Raw genomic sequence first — 8,689 nt, 5'->3', positions numbered from 1 at the left:
CATTCCAGCCATGAACCCTATTTTCTTTCTTATACTCCCCACTTACCTAACACCTACTCGCTCTATCTCCCTCTGACTCTACCGCATCTTCTTTAGAAGTTAAGCCTCTGCCCGTTTGATGAAGAAAGAGAGTAACTGAAAATGATTCGGACAAGACCAGCAAAATCTGAGTAGATTGAGTATTTCAAATAATACTGATGAAACTAACACAGGCATTATTTCCACTGAAATTGCATCTGGTAAAAATAAATGCCGAAACCCGGGATTGAACCAGGGACCTTTAGATCTTCAGTCTAACGCTCTCCCAACTGAGCTATTTCGTCATATATTATTATCTTATCGGCATTTCTTTTTGCCCCGACCTCCTTCAAGTTTGCTTTGTCTCCTTTTTCTTCTGTTTCCTTGGGGGTACCACTCTAAGGCCCAAGGAGACTGCGTAGAGGAGGCCCAATTCCATCCCATACGAGGCTGATTTTTTTTGCCACTCCGGTCGCATTTTAATCGGTTTTCAAAAATGTCCGCGGCGTGGCGATGAGTACAATTCGATCCACTTTTTTTCAATATATTGCTGTTCAATGTTTTGAATTGTGAGGAATAGCATTGGATAGTTATGAATTTGATAAATCACATCACTATGAATTTAAATTTCGTTTGAAAATCCTAATTATACCGTATTTCTCAGGGAAACGCGGATCAATTTGTCCGTTAGCGACGCGAGTGGCGACTTCTGCAAACCCATTTAAATGCGCGGTGGGTGACAACATATTTAGAGGCCGACTTGAGGATTCACTTTTGTAATATTCGCACTAATGCCAATGCAAGCAAACTTTATTCTCTTGATGACTTCACCAATACGATTTTCATTTGCTCGCCTTAGAAGCTCCTCGCATTCACTCATTACAAATTCATCCGAAAACCTGTACCTATGTAATCTTAATGTCTCCAGAGATTACCCACCGAATTTTGCTTGAGGATATTACCTGTGTAGTAGCATGGAATTAATCGAAATAAGTTCATTCGAGAGAGTATTTTGCGAGCAAATTTTCTGGCACATCAAATACTTGATAGCTGAATGGCATAAGCTCCGAGCAAACTAGAACTGAGACCTCACAAAGAGTACATAGGAAATAGAATATGGAAAAGCTCCAAAAGCCGTGACGTATTAAACTCTTCTCTTATGCACCGAACCGGGTATACTGTCCTAGTTGGCATGGATGGAGCAAGTGACCGTAGGGACCAAACTTAGAATCTCTACTGGCAAGCCTGGAAACTCGCTCACACGCACACTCGCTTAAAAAAATTACGCAAACTATCACAGGATAAATTGGTGGGAAAGTAAGCTTAAATGGAGCAAGTCAAAATGCTAACTGAGACATATGAAGAGCGAATTACGCTATTTCGAATATATATAGTTTCACATTTCTCTCTCTATAGTTCATCACTACTTTAATGCTCTAAAAAGTAGGGGAAATAATGATAGATAAATAAATTACTGCCGGCCTCGGCGGCGGCGGATTAGAGTTCTCGCCTGCCAAGGTGAAGGTCGCGGGTTCGAGTCCCGCCTGGATAGATTACCCCTATCCAGGCCATTGATGTCAGTTATCGCCTATCGTCATTATGTTCTATTACACCGATGTAAAGGCCGAAATGCGTTGTTTTCAGGGTTAAGAAAATCAATAAAATAAATGAATTAAATACATTTTTTGTACTTCCTCCTAGGAAAACCTCCTAGGGCCCTCCACACTTCGAGTAGGTAAACAGCAAACGTGTTGCTTGGCAAAACATTATTCCCACCGTGAAAAAGTACTCATGAAGAGTAATGAAGACCTTACTTTGGACCACTAATGTCCCATGCCTCTTGAGTCGCACAGTGCATGTGCCATCCTCAATGAGCTGGAAACCAAATCATGAATGTGCTTGCCATGTAAAAATATCAGCATAAGTGCACAGCGAGGCGTATTTTTTTGCGTATGTGATCTCTTTTTACGTATGCGACGTATTTATGCGAATCTTATAAAATATAAAGATGGACGTTCGCAAATAACTTAAATTAATGCAGAATTGACATGAGTAAACAGAAAAAGTGGGATTGTAAAACGAGGACTTCACTCCATCTAAGGCCAGTAATAGCGAAAAAAAAGTGAGGATCGAAGAATTGACGACTATCAGAAGGAAGAAAATCACAAAGAGTTAAAAAAAGAGGGTATAGAAGAGGTCTTCAGCTTGAGAATTAAAAAAAAGAGGAAGCATGATATCGCTCTCTCTTTGCTCCTGCCAGGCTATTCCATCCGTTCCATCTTTTTATTGCGAGGAGCCGCGGTTGCAATCCATCTCATGATTTACGAACCCTGGCGCTGAGCCTCACTGAGAAAGAGAAGTAAAAAATAAAGGCAAGAGGTTGGAAATTCCATCTCACACTCCTCCCCACCCCATTCCCCCAACAACAGCTCCGACTGCGCTAACCAAGAAGGCAAACACACACACAGGGTAGGAAAAATAGGAGTCCGCGTGCCAGAAGGTAAACCCAAGACAAGAATATGGGCTGATGGCGGAAGGGACGGGAAAGGACTGTTGAGCGAATCATGCAATTAAATTTCCAATCATCATCGTGACGTTCCCGATACACGGAGATTTTTTTTAACTTCATTTTCAAGATAAATAAACACATACAGCAGTGTTACTATTTTAAAGTGGCCAGGTGAGCACATAAAGTTGAGAAAATTGTAAATTTCATTCTTTTTTCTACTTGTTATACAGGGTGTGCCATTTATCTTGACCACCCGAAATAACTTTTTGTCCAGATGTAAATTCAAAAATGTGTCAAGCATATGTTCAATAGCCGTCAGGGGGACATGATTCAGCATGATTGCCTTCCTTGTAGCTTTCTTATTTACAAAGATATGAACAGCGGTATGTCTTTTTTAAATGGCGCCCTATATTTTTTATTCGGAAATTAATTTTTTGTCCTAAAGACTTATTAAAAAATGTAGCACAGTGGACCATTAACATAAACACAACGTTATGAAAAAATAACAAACTCGTCCACTTACTGGAGTTAGCAGTAAACAAATGACAAGCAAGTCAAAACGTAACACAAAAGTCACTTTGAGCCCGGAACCACAACCGCGTCCACGTCTAGGGTGCCCTTTAAAAAAGACATACCGCTGCTCACATCTTTGTAAATAACAAAGCTACAAGGAAGGCAGTCATGCTGATTAATGTCCCCCTGACGGCTAATGAACATTTGCTTGACACATTTTTGAATTTACATCTGGACAAAAAGTTATTTCGGGTGGTCAAGGTAAATGGGACACCCTGTATAATACTTGTCATTATAAAGAATTAAATTTACAAAGAAAGACAAATAGAATCGGCAGAAACAAGCTAGTTAGGAGACAATTTGCAGAGCGAACGGTTTATAAAGGATTGCAATGGAAGTGCAAAGGGGTCAATGTTTGGAGGGAGCAAGGTCACTGTTCAATAGAGAAGCAACGTGGAAGAAAAATGAACGCTTAGTGAGTGAAAGTCTGGGAATGGGCAAGTGGATTAGGGAATGAGAACGGGTGGGGCGGAATTTTGAAATTGATAAAAGAGCAATCCAGGGCAGTCGATGGTGTAGTCGATAGTTAGTGGTGTGGCTTGGCTTCCCACCTTGTAGGCCGGGTCCAATTCGCCACAGGAGCTGAGTTTTATCACAGACTACCCATCTCCCTGCTCTTGAGTTCGAGCGGTTTATATTAACCCTTTCTAACTCAGAGCTGATTCTGGGAGATTTTTCAATTTGAAAACTTGAACATTTTACACTCAATGATAATTATCGTGGCAGTTTAATATTTCGTCATTAAAATTTACACTACAAAATAGTAGGTAGTTTAGATAGCTCCTAAATATAGCTGAAAGTTTAAACAATTTTGATGTTGCTTAGAAGCAACATTGGGTTGTAAAGGGTTAAACAAAAAATTGGATCTGCCAATTAAAATTTATTCTATCGCATTATCATGCGCCATACCTGGAGTGTAGCGCTTTACGATGCGGAACCATGGACACTTGGGAAGAAGGACGACAAAAGGCTGGAGGCGTTCGAGATGTGGGTATGTAGAAGAATGGAGAAGTTCAAGAGGACGCATAGGAGGAGGAACTACGAAGTGCTGGACATGGCGGGTAAGGAGAGAATGTGTGTTACGGAGAAGGCACAAAGTTTGGACGGATCCAGTTATAAGTGGAGAGGAGATGTTGAAAACAGTGTTGGAGGGTAGAATGTTGGGTAAACGAGGGAGAGGAAGGAAGAGAATAGGAAATTTTGATAGAATGAAAGGCAATAGGCCTTACATTGAAAAACCACAATAGGGTAGTTTCCTTCATCAAAGAAAACGAAAGGCATTGATTGCGATTCGTTACCCACCATTAGTGTATTCATAATAAACAAATTATTTGGTTTTTGAAATACCGGTTTAGACGAATGGCAACGGTCAAATTTTATCCTCATTTGAAAAAGGCCAGATTGGCGCCCATGCGATTCCACTCCGCATGACGTCACAGGGACCTAGTTTCTACACGAGAGGATAGGAGTTATACAACGTCTGAGGTTACCAATACATGCATGAGGCACAGAGCTCAGGGAAACATGTCTTAATAATCACCTATTAAAACTGGCTAAGTTCGGAAAGTTTTCTTCGTTTGATAAAGTATTAATAAACCTTTTTTAAGCCAAGCGCTACCATCCAGCAAGGTACTCAGCTATCCGCTAGCATCCTGCGACGTATCAGCGCTAAGCCTCGCCTCAAGGTCACCTCACCGGGCGGGAGGGGGAAGCAGAAATACGACGTACGGAGATATTTCCCGGCATTCATACTTAAGCGTCGCGTTTTAGCGCGCTTGAAAATTTTCACTTTTCATTTTATCGCGAAAAATAGATGTTGTCATTAAAAAATCTAAAAGCGTGAAATACGTACTCCAGGAGTAATAATCTTTCGATTAAAGCAATAAAAAAATTATAGGAAACCACCCTATTGTAACTTTTTTATATCATAATATGGCATTTTTACATGGGTATAATCACTTTAAATAAAATTTTCTTATACTCCGCATGTGACTTGATCATTGATTATTACGATAAAAGTAAAGACAACTCAAGATATATTTTGCGACCCCCCCCCCCCTTGAGTTTTTCCTGTATCCGCTAGTGTAAGTTCCTAGTTCATTCAGATGGAAACAAATACCACGGTAAAGTAGGATGGGAAAAGAACCTCCTTTCCAACTTCCCGATAGCATAAAAAGTATAAAAAAACTATATTGCCTTTGATGCTTTTTGAGGTCTTGCCACGTCCTCGCTTTTGAGGATCGGATGCATTGGCCGAGATCCTGTGACCTCCCTACGTGGCAGTTCTATTGAAAAACTTATTTCTCATGAACGCTCGAACGCCGAGAATAAGAGCATGGAGGAAACTCAGTATGATGCTTCACCGAACTGCATTTCCATGTCTTCCCCATTTCCTTATCATTGCAGCATTGGTTGAGGACGAAATCTGTCACAGAAGATTAGAAGGCGATAGATTTATGCTCAGCAAACTGAGCAATACTCAGTTTGCTAACTACCTGGTGCACCTCTTGGTGAGTCATAATTGAAAATTGAAAAGTCATTGCATTCTCAGGGTAAAATCACAAAGTGTCACTGTTACCATGGAAGTTCTAAAAAAAAAGATAAAATAAGAGGCATTTTTCCGATAGATTAGGCGTAGGAACTCGTTTTTCCCCAACAATTAAGGCCTTTAAATGCGTGCCACGTCGAAATCAGGCAGGTAAATTTCTCGTAAAGTGCACCTAATTATTTCTCGTTCTCGTGCAAGCTAATGGTTACCAGCATGCGAGCATAGAGTTTTACTTGAATAATGATTGTGAAAACGGAGCTAAACCTACGGGCCATGGCTTATTTATAAACGGTACCACCAAAATTTACTTACTATAATAGAATCGACAACAAACCATCCTTCTTTAAATCCAAAAATTCAGCCTTTTGAACCGGCGACTCTTTGAATAGCACGTAAGCGCTATAATCCACGACGGTCAATAATTAATACTTCGAGAAGAAATTATTGCTTAAAAATAAAAAAACGCCATTTGCAATACTTATGTAATAGTAGGGAAGGGTTTTAGCTCAGCGGATTCTATTCGGCTACTGTCCTATGTGTTAGGACACACACTATACAAATCTACGCTGAGTTTGATAGCCCATGGATAGGAACTGACCCCCTACCCCTAAATTTAAGACAAACATAGCCTGTCGGGAGTGAGCTTTACCCTCACATATCTCCACCAACTTTCGATTTGAATCACAAATGGAAATAAAATGAGCGAGAGGTGCTTCATATGCAGCTATATAAATCATTTTTACAAAATGATCCTTATGCTCCCAGAACCTTATGCTAGACGAAATTACATATACAAGTATTTGAAAAAATAAATGGAACGATGAAAAACGGAAATTGTTCGGTCTAGTTGTAGATACGCGAAAGTAAATGTATTTGGCACCTATCATCGATGTATTTGGCAGCTGGATTGAGCGCTCCTTGATAGAAACACGAGCCGCATCTACCGTCCACCCCCATATTGCTGGAAGTATGAAAAAGCGTATTCCTATGCGACACACAGCTTTAATACTATTAAATTGTTAATGCCTTCTTGCAATCATTCCTGTAGGATTGGATTTGAACTCTAGTTAGTGGTCCCAATATGAATATACTTTGGTCATATGAAGTACTTATATTGTCTAGTCCATAAAAAGTTTCACATTGTAACACACACAAATATTTTTAATTATTAATGTTAAAGTATTCTACCAATTAAGGTAGGCTTCCATGGAGTACTTAATAAGCATTCTGGCAGCCTCCCCTTCCTTCATGTACTTCCCACTTCAATTCACAATTACGCCTACTCACTTTTATTCTATCTAAAAATCCGATTTTTTTCTTTCTTCTCCATCGTTCACCTAACATTCTACCTTCTAACACTGTCTTCAATATTGTTGTGAACCTTTATTAGTCGCCCCAATGACGATGAGGCTTCTTATTAAATGAAATGACGCTCTTATTTAATAATAATCGATAGGAGCATTATTCTTAGTAATGGCAGTTTTTCTTATAGGATTTTTTATCACAGTGAATGCTTCTCGTCCGCTAAAGATTATTTAATACTTTCTACAGCTTAGGTTAGTAAGTAATTTACTTGTGAACGGTCTCTTCACCAAAAACCATTCTCGGAATTGTTTTCTATTCACCATTGACCAAAGTACCATCGATGTACACTCATGCTCTGATGATAATGATACAGGTGTGAAATTCATTGAGCACCTAATATTATACGAGAAAAATATAAAAGTGGCTTTCATTTATTTGACAATTTTGTCACCAACTCTGTTCAATATGTATGTTGAAGATATCATAAGTGTGACTTTGGAATGAAAGAGAAGAGGGAATAAGTATTGGTGGAGTAAAAATAAGATGCATTAGATTTGCTGATGATATGGTGGTTTTAGCCGAGGACACGGAGTCATTGCTGATATTGGTAACAGGGTTGGAGGAAGGAATGGAAAAATATGGAATAAAAATAAACGTTAAGAAGACTAGAGTGATAAAAGTGAGAAATGTAGATGGTATGATGGTGAAGACAAAAGAAGGTGAAATACAGAATTTGAGAACCTACAGCTACTTGGGAACTTTGATAACTGAAGACTGGAAAAGTATAGGAGAAATAAAAAAGGATAGGAATGACGAAAGAAATTTTTAAGAAGAAGAAGAGAGCCTTGTGTAAGAAGGCACTGGAATTAAAATTGAGGAAGATATTTGGTGAAATGCTGTGTTTGGATGTGTTTATGTATGGATGAGAGACTTGGACGATGGGCAAGAGAGACAGGGACAGAATTGGGGCGTTTGAGATGTGGGTTTGGAGGAAGATGGAGGGAATACGGTGGACGGATCGAATTAGGAATGAGCAAGTGTTAAATAGGATACATGAGAAAAGAACGTTGATGGACAAAATAAATCAAATGAAGGGTAACTGGCTGGGACATTTGATGAGAGGGAATGGAATTTTGACAGTAGTTTTGGTGGGAACGGTGGTAGGGATCAGAAGAAGGGGAAGGAGAAGGCTGAAGTTTATCGACAACGTAAAAATTGGAAGATATGGAGACTTCAAGGAGATGGCCGGAGACAGGAGAGAATGGAGACAGCATTGGCGCGGGAGACCTGCCGACAGACAGAACACCACAAGATGATGATAAGTCCTCTGGGGGATGTCACCGAGAAATTATAAAATTAGTATCTATGCCGTATTATACATTGGTTTTGCCTGGGAATATTTTTTCAGATGTCCCACCGATAAAAAGCGACCGCATTAATTACTAGTATTATTGAAACAAGGTCTCAACTCCTATGCAGTAAAAGCATTATCAAAAGAGGAAATTCTGAACAAAGAAATTGTTTGGTGGGCAAACTTTTCTTTTGAAATTTCCTCCGTAGATAACAGAAAATTGTCCAATTATAGGAAAAATGGAAATATTGTCTACATTCTCTGAAAATTTAAAGACGATAGCGCATTTATTAAAATGGTCACACAACACAAAATAAAGTCAGTCGCACGGGATCGATGCATCTCCTTGAATATCGATACATTCTAATACCATGTACCCTAAAGT

At 39.4% G+C, this 8,689-nt stretch overlaps 1 non-coding gene across 1 annotated transcript; it reads right to left on the bottom strand.

Annotated features, from left to right (window-relative positions):
• Positions 1 to 250: 250 nt before the first annotated feature.
• Trnaf-gaa lies at positions 251 to 323 on the bottom strand. The gene has a single exon. It is a non-coding gene; the product is annotated as a tRNA-Phe (tRNA).
• Between the last annotated feature and the right edge of the window lie 8,366 nt (positions 324 to 8,689).

This window comes from Ischnura elegans, chromosome 7 (genome assembly GCF_921293095.1).
Source record: "Ischnura elegans chromosome 7, ioIscEleg1.1, whole genome shotgun sequence".
NCBI lineage: Eukaryota > Metazoa > Arthropoda > Insecta > Odonata > Coenagrionidae > Ischnura > Ischnura elegans.
Note: the sequence above shows the minus strand (reverse complement) of the source record. Positions and strands in the feature narration are given on the sequence as shown.